The 17,844-nt window shown below is 35.3% G+C and overlaps 1 long non-coding RNA gene across 1 annotated transcript in view; it reads left to right on the top strand.

Moving 5' to 3' along the window:
- Nucleotides 1-17,555: 17,555 nt before the first annotated feature.
- LOC107669613 (uncharacterized) overlaps nucleotides 17,556-17,844 on the top strand; it is a 13,149-nt gene continuing 12,860 nt past the window's right edge. The window contains exon 1 of the long non-coding RNA XR_001632018.1: nucleotides 17,556-17,568. This is a non-coding gene — a long non-coding RNA (uncharacterized LOC107669613). The remainder of the gene's footprint in view (nucleotides 17,569-17,844) is intronic.

Genomic DNA, 17,844 nt, shown 5'->3' with positions numbered 1-17,844 from the left:
GAGTTTCGCAATTTGAGTTGAATTACTGAAATAAATGAACTTTTCCACGACATTCTAATTTATTGAGATGCACCTGTATAGCCTGTTTGAACCATTTACTGGTCCGTGTAATGCTGAGAAACAAAACACTGTGTTGCTCGGAGACGCATTAATGGGGCACATCAGAATTTTGTGTCTGTGTTTATTGTACATTTGCCATTGTGCAGATATTCGGAAAAACAGGACTCTAGTTTGTGTGATAGGCTAACTCCTATATCGTAGGCATTCACTCATTAAATGCAGGGTTCGTTCAACCAATAAATTTCAATGACTTTTAAGGCAATATTCATGACTTAATGCTCCATTATTTAACACAAATATTCAGATTTATCATAGCATATGCTAAGGAAAATTAATGATTATTCATGCTATTTGTTTGCTTTCTAATAAGCACAAGCTGCGACTGTGCCAGACGTTACTTCATGCAGAGAACATAAGCTAGGCTACATAATCACATAACTGAATGCCAGAATGTTAAGTATATTGTAATTTGCTTAGCCAGTATTATAAATTAAACTCAGGACCTGAATTTCGTTTTAGAAACAGCTTTGGTGGAAAACATGCAGGTACAGAAATGCTGCAGAAATGGAATAAAATGTAAATTAAAAACAGTAAATTCACTGTAAATTAAACAACAGATTAATGCTTAAAATTAAAGTTACAAAAGTTATTCAGTCAAGAGCAGTGAGTGATTTTGCCTTTTGTTGTTAACATTAATTAACAATAACCAATAGGCCTAATTAATTAACATAGTTAACATTAACATTTGGTATGAAAGTGACAGCAGCTTTTAGTATACCTGCTGTCTGTCAGTCTGTGTTAAAGAACAAAAAAAAGATCACTCTGCTCAAATCTGCTCTTGACTAAATAACTTTTTCATATTTAATATGGATTAATATATAAATATAATCTATATCTATTACTTTATACATCATAGTATTTTGTTCCTGAATAGCAGTAGCAGCTACTGTTAGTTTTAGGCTAGCCTACCTGAAAAAGTTAAAACACAGTTTGTTTAATTTGTATCCTTGTGCTATTGCTAGTAACTTGTTCATTTATTCTGACCGTTTAATTGTCTTTATGTAACATTATTTATTAAAATGCAAGGTTACTCGAGTCAGAAACAATGAAAACAATAACTTTTTCTTGAGGTGTTTCTTCATGTGCGCGTGCTTTGGATGTGACCGTGAGCGCCCAGAAAAGTAGTTTGGATAGCGCAAGTACCGAATGGTTTAAAAAGACTTATAAAGACGTGCAAATGATAAACTTGTGTGATGATGCAACATTGACCCGATTAGGCAAGTGACAGTTCTGTCAGCTGAGCGAAAGTGTTGTATCGCAGTGTGCAGCAGCTCTCTTAGTGCAGAGGAGATGCGCTGATGTGAGGCAATTTTGAGAGTGACACTCACACTGTTTTCAAATGATTGACTTTATCTGATATTCTGTGTGAAATTTGTAACTCATCTAATTTTTTAACTCTCTTTTGGGCTAAAGGCTTAATGAACCCGTTTAAAGTAGCCATGTGATCACAAATTAATTGGCGATTCGGCGCAGTGCAGACGTGATTTAATACGTATGTCCTTTTTTTATGTGAAAAAAACAACAACATAAATTCCAGTTTATGCTGTTTGATTATGGCTTCGAATGTCGTAGTTGGATAAAAATGTAGTTTGAAAACCCAAAATCGTTATCTCTTGAATATCTTGTTAATTATTTTGTGCAAAATGTTGTATCCACAAGCAAAAGTGGCTCCTTTGTTTTATTATTTTTCTTGTTGAATTTAAGTTTCATCCCTCAGGCTTCAAAAAAATATGATGATTCATGATGAATTATTCAAAGATATTTAACGTTGTCACTGTGCTTTTTTTCTGTGTATATTATCTCATACTATGTGACAACAGTGAATTCTACATAATAGCACACATACATCACTCAGATGCCTGTTTCATGTCTATTAGATGTGCTCATCTGCAATACTAATCAAAGATTATCCTGTCAGATGTTAAATAGACATTTAGTAATTGTCTTTAAGATGTATATATGGTTCATGTAAATCCACTTTTGAGACGTATGTGTACTTAATGGAGCTCCCCTGTTAGTTGTGCATTATAAAACGTGTTTTTACAGCAGAATCACAAATATTATGTAGGTCACAGACAGGGTTTAGATTAAGCCGGGATTAGGCCATAGTTCAATTCGGATATTTAAGTAGCTTTTATAAACGTGCCTTGGATAAAAACACTACTGATGTGCATCTTGAGACAAAAAAATAATATTTTAAGATCAGTCAGTTCAAGTTGCTTTCAGTTAAAACAGCCCAGACATGCATTTTAGTCTGGGACTAGTCTTGACCAGCCTTGTCTGTGAAACCGGGGGATAGCGTCTTTACACCTTTTGCTTATATATTGCTTACTTTACACCTTAGTTTTAATAGATTATTAACTCAATAAACAATACCACTGTATGAAAATAACTTACTTAAATTTGAACGGTTATTTCGGAACAAAAAAAATTCTCACCGTTGTCTCTATAGAAGCGGCCATCTTGCCAACAACATCTCGTTTTGACATCTCGCGTGGTTCTGTGTGATTTGGACAACTTCAAGTTACGCCTCCTTGTTCAAGTTACGCCCCCTTCAAGTTACGCCCCTGTCTTGCAGTCCGCAGACAGACACTCTTGCATTCAAGCCCAATGGTAAGTCCGGCCATGTACAGAGGGGCTGTTTCATCTCCACATGCACTCTATCACCCTTCAGGCTTCTCCGTACAGTGGGAGGTGGAGCCTCCTCCCGCCTCTGCTGTGATTGGTGGACAGGAGATGGGTGTGTGGCCATCTGTGTCTGATTTATGGAAGGGATTTGAAAGTGTAGGGGGTGGTGGCTTTTCAAAAAGTTGTTGAATGTGGTTAAACATGGGGAGATAACAGGGGTTTTGAATTGCTTAGATATACATGATTCGATCATGGCCTAAATGAGCATTTGGTGACTGACCTCTGACCTCTGTCAGGACTACCATGTTAAGACTTCTTGTAAATCACCTAAATCAGAATTGTATTTATATTGATGCATACGTGTTATTTAGTGCCTGTAATGAATTTGTGTGTGAGTGTTTATGCTTGACATGTTACTCCTAGTGTGGGAAGTTTCAACCAGAACCAACAGGCTGGAGTCGGTTTCACTATGTGTGTGTGAGGTGTTGTGTCTGTACTCCTGGTGGAACAGTGCATGACATAGTGAGCGAGATTCTAATATACTAATTATAGCAACAGTGCTGCAGATTTTCCAATGCGTTGACAAGCGCAATAAGCTTGAGAACATGAGAATCAGTTTGTCATTCAGTAATACACTAGTTTAGTTTTACCCAATGTAACTAAAATAATTGTACGGAGTGAATGAAAGATGCATTTCATAAAGTTCATAGTGACTTCATTTGTCAAGGACAAAAATACTATTAAAGTAGCTTTATATGATAGCATATGATAGCTTTATCTTCCCTTGATAATCTACAATCTGAACCCTCTGAAGCCTTCTGTATTATATTTGATACGCACATTTTTAAGGCCTCTAAATTATCAACATTTTGCCGAAAAACCTGTTGTGCACAATCAGTTGTCTGATTTATAATTCATACTTTGTTAGAAAGTAAAATGAATTTTAGTATCATTCTAAGAATGTCCACCTTCAGGCCAGGGTTCATCTGTCTTTTTGCTGTGAAATCTTTATTTAATTTTATTAAGTATAACTTCAAGAATAATTTATATATTGTTAGTGATGTTTCAAGTTGAACACTTACTGGACTGACGCAACAAAGGTTTACTTGATTATCCATACAATTAATTAATTCATTAATTAATTTTTGAAAGAAAAATAATGTTAAAAGGTGAATATCAAATATGATTCATCAGTCTATTGAGGAATGTTGATTTGTACGTCTCTCAATCATCATTGTATCGCGTAGTTTTATATGTTTTGCCCCCACAACAAAAACTACAGAGCTTTAATCATAAAAGCATTTAGACATCATATCATCTTACTAACACTTATTAGTATTATTGGGAGATATAGTGTGACAGCTGTGCATTTTATGTAAGTAGTCTGTTATACTGTTTTGAAGATTACATCGATTTACTTCACAAGTTATTATCAGAATGTCATCCTACTTTTTGGCCATATAAATATCAGTGACTGCACCAAATTGCATATTATTGCTCAGTTTGGGCCTCTGAATAAAACAGGTATTTTTTTCCTCCTCCACACACACACACACACACACACACACACACACACAAACACGTTTGAGATTTTTTAAGAAGCAGGGAATAAAAAAAACTTTCATTTTGGTCTTACCTCATCCAGGCAAATGACCTCAGAAGACTGAGGGAACGCACAAATCATATGAAACACTTGTAGTCCATTTTTGTTTCAGAGAAAAAGGAATAGCAGCAATACCTACACTTAATCGCCTAGTTCAAGGTCATAAATGTGATAAAGCAGGACTCTGATATCTCCAGTTCATAGGCCACCATATTTACATGTCTGTAAATGGTTAAATGACCTTCCAAACTCCACCCGAGGAACTGACAATAATCAAGAAACACCTGAATAAACGGCTGTTGCACTAGTACAGGCTCAGCCCTTAAATATATACGCCTTATTTAACCCTTACTTAAAATAATACTGAGTGAATAATGAGTTAATGTGAATTTATTGAATTAAAGTTACTTTTCTCTAATGGAATCAGAGTGAACACAGTATTGGAAGAGATATAGCAGGATGCTAAGGAGGACTGTGAATGGTCCGTTCCAATAGGAACTCCGGACTAAGCAGTGCCAGAGCGCCACAGCAGCGGTTTATGTTAGCATGGTGACATCTAGTGGAGATCAGGAGTTTCACAGACGCTTGGAGGCTGTGAATGAATTTGATGTTCAAATGTATGGCCAGTGCTACATAGATTACTTACAAACTGTAGTATGCTACTGATTACAAATTACATGATAAAAATCCCATTCCATATGAGCTGATGGAAAGCTAATAATCAATTAAACCATTAAAATGAATAAATTAAATTATATTTTTTACAATTGAAATATTTTGTTTACCTGCATGTCAATGTGACCATTAATCGGCATCAGAGGACTGTGAACGTGAATGTGCTGGTACATTTTTATTTTTTTATATTAACTTCAAAGGGGTTTGACTGACAAAAAAAGTGTAGGAATCGCTGCAGCACGTGAACATTAATAAACATGAAAACAGCAATGAACTGGTTAAAGTCTTCCAGGTTATAAATGTTTTTGTCAGTTATACATCAGCTTTAGTAACTTGTGTAGTTTATCTCATACATGGTTTAATTGACCCGAGAGGTGCTTTTGTCACCAAAATCAGAAGCATGGAACGCAAATTAATTTCCATGACATTTACATGGCCATTCTATATTGTGAATATTCAAAGCTAAACAATATGACACACAGTAGATTTTTTTTTAGGAAGGAAATTGTAAAAGAGAAACGAAGAATTCTGAACAATTTACTGCCATTGTGTGATTGTAATCATGTAATCCATAAAAAGTAACTGTAATCGGATTACAAGCATTTTAAAATGTAATATAATCTAATTGCAAGTACTACATTTTTGGAATCTGATTATTTAATCCAGATAACATATAATAATTTACCCAGCACTCTGTCCAATTGATTAAAAAAAGTGTACGACTGATAAAAATGTATGGTCATTAGTAAATGTAAATAGGCCTACTCCTATTTCTAGAAGGATTTTCTTGAAGAAACAATAATGATTTTGCATATAATTTAGGAAATATTTCTACTCGCATTTCAAATATAAAAATGAAACAGCCTATGCTATTTTTTAAATCTCACTGTTTAGTTGCAGATGAATGACAGTAAGTAAACAGATGTTTAGATTCTGACGCATTCTCTGGATATTGCTTGAACTGTCGGTTAGCCGCTGGGTTTCTTCCTGTCCGACTGGCAGCTTCATGCTCATTACTCAGCATCAGATGTTCACACCAGGTGCAACTCAGAGAAATGATGATTCATTTTTCAACTAAACAACACTGACTCTCTCTCTGATTTGGTACATGCAAAACTTAGGAGGCTTCAATTTCACCTTTTGAAATTCTTTGCTAAAGATTTAATAAGCAGGACTACATATCCAGGCAAAGTTTATCACTGTCTTTCTGAAGTTATTTGAAACAATAAACAAAACATGGTCATGAAAGTGTACTTAAAGTACACTTAAGTGGCCATTTATTTCATTAATATATATTTACAGTTTTAAAAAATACTTTTAAGATTTGAAGTACACTTCACATGTATGTTCAATACAATTATGCACTTTTTCACAAAGGAATATGTGAAGATAAACCTCTTTGAATTATCAAATGTAAAACAACTGTCTCTCCACACTATTTATAAGTGTGATTTGATGTGTTGACACTGACAGTCACCCCAGGCTTCAACAGATGAATCTACCTGTTAGAAACCAGCGCCCTCTAGTGGATAAAGCGAGATAGATAGCCTGGTAGGATTTGAGTAAAAATAACAAAGGACAGATTATATCATTTTGGGCAGAGGGATTGTGAGAATATCATACAATCAGCATTCACCTAATGACAAAATATTGATACATTAACTTTGCATAGAGACTTTCTCTCTTACTCTGTACATAAAAGACTCAATACATTAATATATTTCATACAAATACTTCCATACAATTCTCCATAAAACAGATTCAGTGAAACTAAAGAAAACACTCACCTAAGCAAATACTTTATATCTCTAATGAATTATGAATATACCAAAGATGTCCCAAAACACGTTTAGACACTTATAATTGTCATTACATTTGATACATTATATTTCATCATATTAGATATGAACATGTTCCACAAACATTTCACAAGAAACTTAAAAGAAAAAAATATATATATATATATATTTTAATTTTGAACAATATTGTTATTTATTAAATTATTGAAATTATTGAAATTTTTAATTAATTTAATTTTAAATTAAATTTTTATTTAATTGCTTAGTGTAATTGTAAAAACATTTTTTAGTTTGATATTTTATCCACATTTTTTAAGTTTGCAAGTGTTCACATTCCCTCTGGGGTCGCCATATATATGAAATCTTAAACTTATATGAAACTTATAACAATCTTACATATAACTAACTCTGTTTCTACAAGTTTCAGTGTAATTGAATCATATTGACATATCCAACATTAGGTTTCCCTCCCAAAAACATGTGCTTTTAGGCCAAAAAGAACCAGATCTGCAGTCTCCCACAAAATCAACTGTTTTCCAATCTGCCTAAAACACCTTGCAGAATGTCAAATTCCTTTGAGTGTTGATTTTGGCTTTCCCATAATACAACAACTAGATGATGACTGAGAAAACTACTTCCAGTGAAAGCTGGTTAGGGTCAGACAGAGTCAGCGTTTCGACTGTAGACCTGCAGGATTAGATTAGAATAGATTAGATTAGATCAGATTAGAAGGATTAGTGCAGAAAGTCTCGTCAGATGGATGTTGAGTCCCAAAAAGCCAAAGAACAATAAGTCATCAACATATTCTGCCTTCAAGATTATAAAATCAGGGATTCAGTATTATAACACACTGACACTGATGGACATTTTTGTATGCAAAGACAGCTTTACAATTGAATGATTTTATAATTTGAAACTTTAAAATATTCCATTTTAGTTTAAATGATTTTCAAATAAAGTTTTAAAGCTGTCAGAGCCAGTAAGACTTCTTGCAGGCAGGCAGACAGAGACAGAAAGAGTGAGAGAGAGAATGGTCTTCTCTCCGACAGTGGTCCTGACAGACTCTGAGTCCATCCTGATGAGGAGATTAAAGGTCCCAAATTCAATAAATGCACCTGAGTGTGCACACACACATATAAACTCACAAACACACTCCTCACTGTCACACAGATACGCTCACTGACACGTAATTAAGATAAGTGGACAGGGGCATTATTGCAGCCCCACAGAGACAGACAGGTGAGAGCAGGAAATTAACCCCTGTGTGTGAGACAGGAAGGGAGAGGGAGATCACTGGGCTAAAAAGAGACAGCTAAATTGACCTTTGAAAGAGAGGGAGAGTGCGTGTAATTGAATAAATAAAAAAGAAAAAAAGAAAAGCATGCAAGAGGGTTTCTGTCTGACATTGATAAAATGGCTTCTCATGACTCAAAAACATATTTTCAGAGATAACGAATAATAATGGATGCCATTTTATTTAAGGGAAGCTCTCAGTTGGAGTGTTCTTCTCAACTGCCAAGTGTCTAAATTCATAATAAACCATGGCCGCATGTGTGTAACTTTGTGACCGTTTCTACATCCGGGCCAAACTTACACCTTCATTGATGCAATAGGAACAATGAGACAACTACTCATATATAATCCATCTACAGCTTCTCCTTCTCTGTCTTTGTCTTGTGTGTTTCTGTGACAGTGTCCTGTGTGAGTGATGTGTGGGGAGGTCTCGGATGTCAGGCCGTTGTTTAAAGTGCTATCTGTGGCCTCAAAGGTCTGCAATATTAACCACCACTCACCGGATGCTCTCCTCCACCCATTTCTGTCTTTATAATAGTATTATCAGATAGAAATGCTAGATATCGTGTTAGCAGATATACTTAGCCTAGACTTTTTGTTATGCATACATACATATGTGTATTTATTAAGGTCAAAATGTTCAGTGTTCCAAGGGGTTTATTTTTATTAACATTGAACAAATATTTACTAGTTATTTTTTCCTGTTTTGTTATATGAAGGTCACTTTAAAACTTTAAAAATAAATATTTTAAAAGTAAATATAAAAGTAAATATTTGCACTATTTTTTGTATGCAAAGACAGCTTTACAATTGAATGATTTTATAATTTGAAACTTTAAAATATTCCATTTTAGTTTAAATGATTTTCAAATAAAGTTTTAAAGCTGTCAGAGCCAGTAAGACTTCTTGCAGGCAGGCAGACAGAGACAGAAAGAGTGAGAGAGAGAATGGTCTTCTCTCCGACAGTGGTCCTGACAGACTCTGAGTCCATCCTGATGAGGAGATTAAAGGTCCCAAATTCAATAAATGCACCTGAGTGTGCACACACACATATAAACTCACAAACACACTCCTCACTGTCACACAGATACGCTCACTGACACGTAATTAAGATAAGTGGACAGGGGCATTATTGCAGCCCCACAGAGACAGACAGGTGAGAGCAGGAAATTAACCCCTGTGTGTGAGACAGGAAGGGAGAGGGAGATCACTGGGCTAAAAAGAGACAGCTAAATTGACCTTTGAAAGAGAGGGAGAGTGCGTGTAATTGAATAAATAAAAAAGAAAAAAAGAAAAGCATGCAAGAGGGTTTCTGTCTGACATTGATAAAATGGCTTCTCATGACTCAAAAACATATTTTCAGAGATAACGAATAATAATGGATGCCATTTTATTTAAGGGAAGCTCTCAGTTGGAGTGTTCTTCTCAACTGCCAAGTGTCTAAATTCATAATAAACCATGGCCGCATGTGTGTAACTTTGTGACCGTTTCTACATCCGGGCCAAACTTACACCTTCATTGATGCAATAGGAACAATGAGACAACTACTCATATATAATCCATCTACAGCTTCTCCTTCTCTGTCTTTGTCTTGTGTGTTTCTGTGACAGTGTCCTGTGTGAGTGATGTGTGGGGAGGTCTCGGATGTCAGGCCGTTGTTTAAAGTGCTATCTGTGGCCTCAAAGGTCTGCAATATTAACCACCACTCACCGGATGCTCTCCTCCACCCATTTCTGTCTTTATAATAGTATTATCAGATAGAAATGCTAGATATCGTGTTAGCAGATATACTTAGCCTAGACTTTTTGTTATGCATACATACATATGTGTATTTATTAAGGTCAAAATGGTCAGTGTTCCAAGGGGTTTATTTTTATTAACATTGAACAAATATTTACTAGTTATTTTTTCCTGTTTTGTTATATGAAGGTCACTTTAAAACTTTAAAAATAAATATTTTAAAAGTAAATATAAAAGTAAATATTTGCACTATATATATATATATATATATATATATAATATATATAAAATAATATATAGTTCAAAAATGTTTCTTTTTTTCATTATTTTCATTTATGATACAAATAATTTCAGCATAATACACTGAATGCTTCATATAATGACTTTTCTTTGTTTTTATTTTCGAAATCTCAAAACATTTTGTTTCTTTTCAGTTTCATAAATAAACAAACAAATAAATAAAATCCAAAATTTGTTTGTACTTTATATGCTGGTTAATTTACTATGTCTAATTAAAATTCACTCATTTTAGGTATGTGCCAGATTTAAATTCAAAAAGTATCACACGGAAAAACAAAATAAAAATACATAAAATAAAATAATGAAGTAAAAATACTACACATATCGTCATGATTTTATAATAAAAAAAAAAAAAGTAAAAAAAAAATCCAGTTTCAGTTCCCTTTAAAGAAATGGTTAGGTGATGGTAGTGATTATAATTATTTTTTTTATATTAAAGCACTTCATGCCCTAAGGTATGTCCTGATTTGGAGTGCTAAGTAAATGCTTGTGTGTGTCTTAAAGACTCCTCTGTGACTGACTGAGTAAACGTCTGCCTCTAAACTGTTCTGCATCTGTTCCTGCTTAAGTGAGTTAGCATGACAGCAGGACAACCCCATCACTGTGACGCTAAAGAGCAGCAGAGGAGGATTTCAAAGTTGTGAAACACAGAGACGGGATACGACTAGATTACTGGGGGATTCCAAACAGCTACAATCTCAGGAAGAACAAAAGATGGTGGGATGTCATCTAAACTAAGAGTCCCTTTGTAAACACCAACAGCTTCGGTGTTTAGGGTGCGAGGAATTACTCTGTTTATGTGATTTTAAAACAGAAAGCTAATGGAAATGGGGGACATGGTTGGCTGTAAGTGCAAATAGTGGACATTTTCTCAGATTGTTGAAAAGCCGCAAGCGAAGGCTCGTTAGCTAGCGGAGGTTAGCGCGGGCTCATTAGCTTGTGCAGGTTAGTGAGGGCTACTTAGCTCACTCTATGGGGGGTCTCTCAAGTCTGTTGGCTAATTACTCCCCATTCATCTCTCCTTAACAGTCAATTAAATAATTAATGTTTGATAAAGGTGCGATGTCAGGCTGATCTCGCCTGTGAAATATTAATTAGATCAGGAAAGTAATTTATGAGAGTAGATTAGCAGAGTAATTTTCCTCACCCATGAGAGAAAGAGTCGAATTCTAGAAATAGAGACAGAGAGAGAAATGAAATGAGAGAACTGAAAATTCGTCCTGAATTCTTATCTGTGAACAACTTCATACTGACCACTACAATTCTGTCGGAGAAACCTGAAATAGGTTTTATTTTGGGTAGATTTCAATTTAAATGTGTTAATTGATCAGTTATTTTGATGTAAAGTTTTAAAAACTTTATTTAAAAGTTTTTTTTTCTTAATGTTCTAGAGTAAGACACTGCTGAAGAGTCAAGGAAGTTTCCTATTGTCCCAAATAAAGTCAAATTAAATTAACGTTTTTTTTATCAGTAGCCTATTTCTGTAGATTTTAAAGCATAATTCTCTTGGTGATGGTACCACTTCAAAGCTTTCTAGGAAGCCTCAACCATCTCTTAAAATAGCTAGGATGTGCTGTACTCTATGTTATTATTATTATTTTATTTTAATTTTCTTTTTTAAAAAATAAAAAAATACTCAAAATCTTTAAACAATCCCCAGCTGGACCCTAAGGAGCCACTTTACTGTTCAAGGTAGCTCTGATTGGTGGATTTAAACTCTTGACATCTGGCAACCACAGCCATGAAAGTGTGTGGAGGCTTGTTACCAATGCAAGATAATGCAAATAGCAAATACAATTTTTTTTTTCAGGATAAATAACCAGTGGGCAAATATTGCAAACAATTATGCTTAATAAATTGAGAGAAGCCGAAATCATGATCACAATTAAAATATTATTCATTATGCAGCCTATCTGAACACACCTAACACTGAACTGACTTAGCTAAATAATGACACTATTGTCTTTTAGAGCTGCTTTACAGCAGAATCTGAACTGTTTCCATAATTGATTTTCTGCTTTTTTTCTGCTGTTTTGACACAATTTGTATTTTATGAAGCACTATAGAATTAATGGTGACTTGACTTGGCTTAAAGTAGAATGATCTTGCAGAATAAGTGCCATTTGTGTTCATAATAACACATTTTTTTTATAAAATGGTTTAGAGACTCAAACAGATCAATTCCAAATGAGTTATACAACTTATTTTATTAAAAAACAATTTCATGATGATCAGATCATTTGTGATTATTTTTTTCTTTAATATTTTATTAAGGATTGCATTTTTCATGTCCATATAGCAGCCACAGAAAAGCATATTTTATATATATCTAATAAGTAAACAGTAAAACCAAAACACCATGATAAATGTATACTAGTTTTCCCATTCATAATCTCAATCTAATTTATTTAAAAAAAATTGATTTAAATCTGAGTTTTGATTACCTTATTGATATCATGCTATTTTGCTTAAAAATAACATTACATTGAAATTAAATGATGAAAAGGAAATGACAAAAAAAAGTTCTAATTAGTGTTTTTCATGTTTGATATCACCTTCATTCCTCCATCACAAGTCCAAAATACCAATATATATATATATATATATATATATATATAAAGCTTGAAATGACACAATGACAGAATGACTCTTGTTTAAAAAAAAAAGAAAAAACGAAAGAAACTCTTTCAGAAAAAAACCCCCTGCTTTCCAAAATCTAAAATGCTTCTGTTTGATATATGGAGTAATATAATTGGATGTTGATTGTAGAACAGCATGTGAGGACAGGCAAAGTGTCACCACACCCTTCACTTACACACCAACAATTGTTCTCTGATTCTGGGAAAGGATAATATCAGCAGGAAGTGGTGGCAAGGGCCTCAGATCAATGTTCTCCTAATAACAGCACAGATCAGGACGAGGCTCTTCCTCAGAGCACTGTTAACTCACACACACAGCACTGCTGGGCAAATGAGAGAGAGATTGGGGGAGTTTATAGACTGTGTGCTGATGCACAGTAAGTTTGGGCCCAAAACTTGCTCCAGGCTGTGAGTTGAGAATAATACCAAGGCAACAAACGGCTGTGTACGTGAATGCCTTTCAATTGCTATGGAAACGCATCTCTATCCTCCCATCTCTGTGGGCAACAGCCACCCTGAGAGAGTTATTGGATTAGCATAAAAGCTTCTTTCGAAATAAAAAGCACTTTTATTGCTCTGATCGTTTTATTTTCTAATGAAGTTATGGCCAGTGGGAAATCTCTGACCCGACCCTGCATGGCCCGCTCATCTACTTTGGCTCTTTCTTTTCATCAAGAAATTCAAGAGTCCTCTCACATAAGACAGCCAAAGTTTAATGAAAGGTTGAGCCACCATATATCTCATCAAAAACACGCTTGAACATTGGTGAGACAGCTTTGGAAGTAGACAGATAGGCAGATTGTAGGGGTGTATCTCTACACGCAAGCGTACCGAAAATCTCTGGTTTATTACACAGGTGTACCGAACAGATACAGCATTGCATGTCTGGAACTCCTAGTTAAAACTCCTTTTTGTATATGTTAATTTTAATGATTCAATATAGATTTTTAAATCCCAAGATCATTCGTTTAGTCTATGCTGTTTCAGTTAATGAGTGAATAAACTTATCTAGACATTCTATAGTGTGCCTCCTGTACAATAATGGCAATAAGCTTTTTTGTTACTTTTGATAAGAAACAAAGAGTATGTTTATACCACAGATGTACTAAAAATTGCAGAATTTTTCTTTATGTTTTTGAAAAGTTTAGTATAGATGACAACATTGACAAAACAGTGTTGACACAGATCTGTGAAAACGACTTAAAACACTGTATTATGCATAGCAGGCCAGTAGTTGGCGATATCTCTTTGTGATATCAGTACTACTACATGTTTGCACATACCTATAGACTGAACATAATATGCATGTCAGCATTTTCGCGTTTTTGTAGTTTACATGGAGACAATAATGGTATAGTTTTCAAAAACATGGACTTAGAAACCCGTTAACGTTAATTTCTCAGTTTTTAGTTGAAATCCTTCAAATTCTGTCAATTTTATCAGGAAATTCAAACAGTTATTGCCGTTTTGGTGCTCTTTGATGTGCTGTGACAGATCACAAGGTCCCTCAGTTCAGTGAGTGAATGTGATCATCTCTTTCTCTTTATTACTAGTTAATGCATGAAATAAACACAAATAAACCTCACAATTTGTTGAGGAAACTACCGTTTAAAAAAAAAAAAAAACTATTTTATGTTTAGTTATTTTCTCCCTGCTTGACTGAAAACACACAGAACCATGACTTAAAAACTGATGTATCAAACCGTCATTTTTGTGTATCGTTACACCCCTAATAGATAGATAAACAGAACGATCAATGGATGGGTGGATGGGTGAATAGATATAAGATTACTGTGATTCAACACTATGAACTGCCACAGTGATGTACTGTAAAATATAGGAGTCTCTCTCACACACACAGTTTTCTGAGGCTGTATCAGGGTGCTCTGAGATACTGAAAGCCGTTCTGTTGTGTCTGAGCTCTGGGGTTCAAACCACATTTTCCTCTAGGTATGCTAAACGCTAAAGAATGCTACACATTTTGTTTCATCGATTCTTTGAAGAGTTAGTACTATTATGTGTTTGTGTGGTCAGAAGTTCCTGTTAGCTGTGGTCTGTGATGATAACTGAAATCCTGCGGCCTGAAACTCCTGTGCAGCAGTGAGGATCACATACACCCCTCTGATGTTGCAAACATGCCAAGAAGTCTCATGTCTCTCATGGAAATCACCTATAGAAGAGACCTGCAGGATGTGCTGTTTTTAGAATAGTTTCTCCCAACAGATTCAGTTTTCTTATATTTGAGTTCACGTTAAAACTAGTATTGGAGCAGTAGGGTGGGAGTTAGTACGCTACATATCTACATTGTGCTAATACAGTTTCGAGTCAGATCTTGTCATGTCCTAATCCTGTTTTCCCTCTTCTGCCCAACATTTCTTGTCATCCTGTGGAATATACATTTGGTGTTTTTGCCGGAAAAGAAGTGGGAGATGAAGTGATATAGGCCCAACTAGGCTGTTGGCTTCGACCAGACATTTTTGACTGGACTGATCCATGTGGGGAACAGAAAAGGTGGACTGAAGCATAATCCAACTTTCACAGTAATTAAATTAAATTAAATTTTTTACTTTTTAAAAATTTATAATTTTATTATTCTAATTAAATTAAGATTTATCATTACAAATTCATTATTACAAAAATAATTGATTCTATAAAATAATAAACGTAATAATCTATAATAAATAATTTTTAATAAATTTTTTGGATGATCAAAAATAATAAAATAATTTACCTATGTAATTTAAAATGACTTAAATTCAAGTCATATCTGAATGTACTGATAAACCAAAAAGTCTGTGTTTGGTTTGACTTGGTGATTATTCAAATTCTACCTGTGGTGGAATCTTTCTCTCATATATATATTTTTAAACCATAAAATTGCAAAAAATAAAACAAAAATCTGTGTGTGTGTGTGTGTGTTTTGGGGATCAGCTGAGACAGCTGTGAGGCTGCCAAAAGTTTTTCTGGCTAAAAAACAAGTTTTGCTCTATACCGTGGGGTAGCATTATACAACAGAGATCTCCAATCAAAGAAATGATGGAATATTAGGATCTTTATAAAGCATCTCTCTTCTCCCCAGACAGTCAGTTCAACCTGTCTGAGAAATATCAGGAAACAATGAGCACTAACGGCATTGATCTACAGTATGTGCTGTCAGCCCTGATCACTCAGAATTATTCAAAACATTCTCTGTTCTCTGATTTATTTATAGCTGAATGGATTAAAATAAAATCAAAAGTTAAGGATTGTTTTTTTGGGCATAGGTTACAGTCTGAGTAATACATTTGTGAATGATGCTCCACTGACAGCATTTTCTGCTTTGGGACTTATCAAAGACTCCCATTGTGTTTGACTCTCACGTTTCAGATAGGCAGCAGGGAGTGTGTGTCTGAGTAGAGAGAGAGAGCGAGAGAGTGAGACACATATCATAGTGTATTTGCTGTCACACGATGATGTTCCAAGCTGGATCAATATCCAATCAGACCTGCATTTCTCACCTACCCAGAATTCCCTCTTGCTGTCGGAGAGCAGCATCCTGAAGATGTAGAGAAACAGACTAGATGAGAACAGTTCTGTGTGTATATGAACAAAATATAAGACCGCTACAAGGACTTGCTGCCAGAGATCAGAAACTATCCCGCTTTATTAAAGAACACTATTTTAGGTTTCTCCTGCTGAGATCTGTTCTCTAAGACTTCATGATTGTTTCCATTTACTAAGGTCCAGTGTTGGGAAGTAACTAACTAAAAGTACCAACAACTTCTTGAGTTGAAAGCCTGATCTTTTACCTCATCAAAAACAGGTCTGTTCACAGTGACCCGTTTCGGTGCATGTCTCTTTAAATGATAATGAGCTGCTTATTCAGCGGCATGTTACCATCAAAAACAAAACTAATCCACTGTGTCTTCAGTGGCTCTGATGTCATGAGAAAATGAAGACTCTTATGTTCACTTTTATATCCAATTACAAAACACCTGCATTGCGTACGAGATTTTGGCTACGTTCACACTGTCACTTTTTGGGATTGACAACTGCATTTACTTACAGGTGTGTCTTGAAATGCCCCGTTCACACAGTAGCTTACAGTAGGGTCTCGAATACTGTCTGTATGAACGTGCAACAGGAGTCAAGCCCATATTCCTTACCAGTAACCATAGCAACAAATGTGACTGAAGTAATATCAAAGTTCATCGCAAGTTCATCCATCAAACCTTCATTAACCGACAGCTTTTAAATTTGGGTGGAGAGTGGAGCATTTGAGTCACGCGGAGAACACAAAACTGACGGAAGCGGCTTCGGTGCACTGGATATAGCCTAAAACTTTCAGATGACACACAGCTCATTTCTACGTCACTGTAAGTTACCGAATCCTCAAATTAAACCATCAGACACGTGTTTGTGCAGCAGAGCGACTCTCTCTCGCACTGTATGACGTGACGGACAACTTATTGTCCAGTCCTGTTTTGTTCACACAGCGCCTGTTTTCCGAGAATTCAGTTGTGAGTCCTGAAAATTTACGGTGTGAGTTTGGTTACAGAATGCGGTTGTCACGCCCATAAATAACCATACTGTGTGTGAACGTAACCGTATTAAGGACTCGAATACAGGACTGACAACCATATTCTGTTGCTGTGTGAACGTGGCCATAGTTGTCGCTACAGCTGCTTGAGCACGGAGAAAATGGAGAACAGCATACAACTGGCTGAGGGTGGAAATATGCTACTACGGGACAGTCCGTCAGCACTCGTGGGCGGGGCCTGAGCAGTATGATGTCATACTGCTCAGAAATTCAAAACGGCTTGATAATGGAGACTGTTTAGGTTTTTTAGGGATTAAAAAAGGAGTGAATGGATTTTCATCATTGTAGGGTGGTTGTGTCCACACATTGCTAAGACACATTTATATGCAAACACTATGTAAAAGCATTATGAATTTTGCATCCAATGTCCCCGTTAACTATATTTTGTAAGTAGCTTGTAGTGCAGCTAACTAGCTTTTCCAAACAGGTTGTATATCTGATACTCTAGATGAATGGACGGACGGACGG

Source organism: Sinocyclocheilus anshuiensis, unplaced genomic scaffold, assembly GCF_001515605.1.
Source record: "Sinocyclocheilus anshuiensis isolate Anshui unplaced genomic scaffold, SAMN03320099.WGS_v1.1 scaffold80, whole genome shotgun sequence".
NCBI classification, from domain to species: Eukaryota; Metazoa; Chordata; class Actinopteri; order Cypriniformes; family Cyprinidae; genus Sinocyclocheilus; species Sinocyclocheilus anshuiensis.
This window is presented reverse-complemented; position numbering and strand designations above follow the sequence as displayed.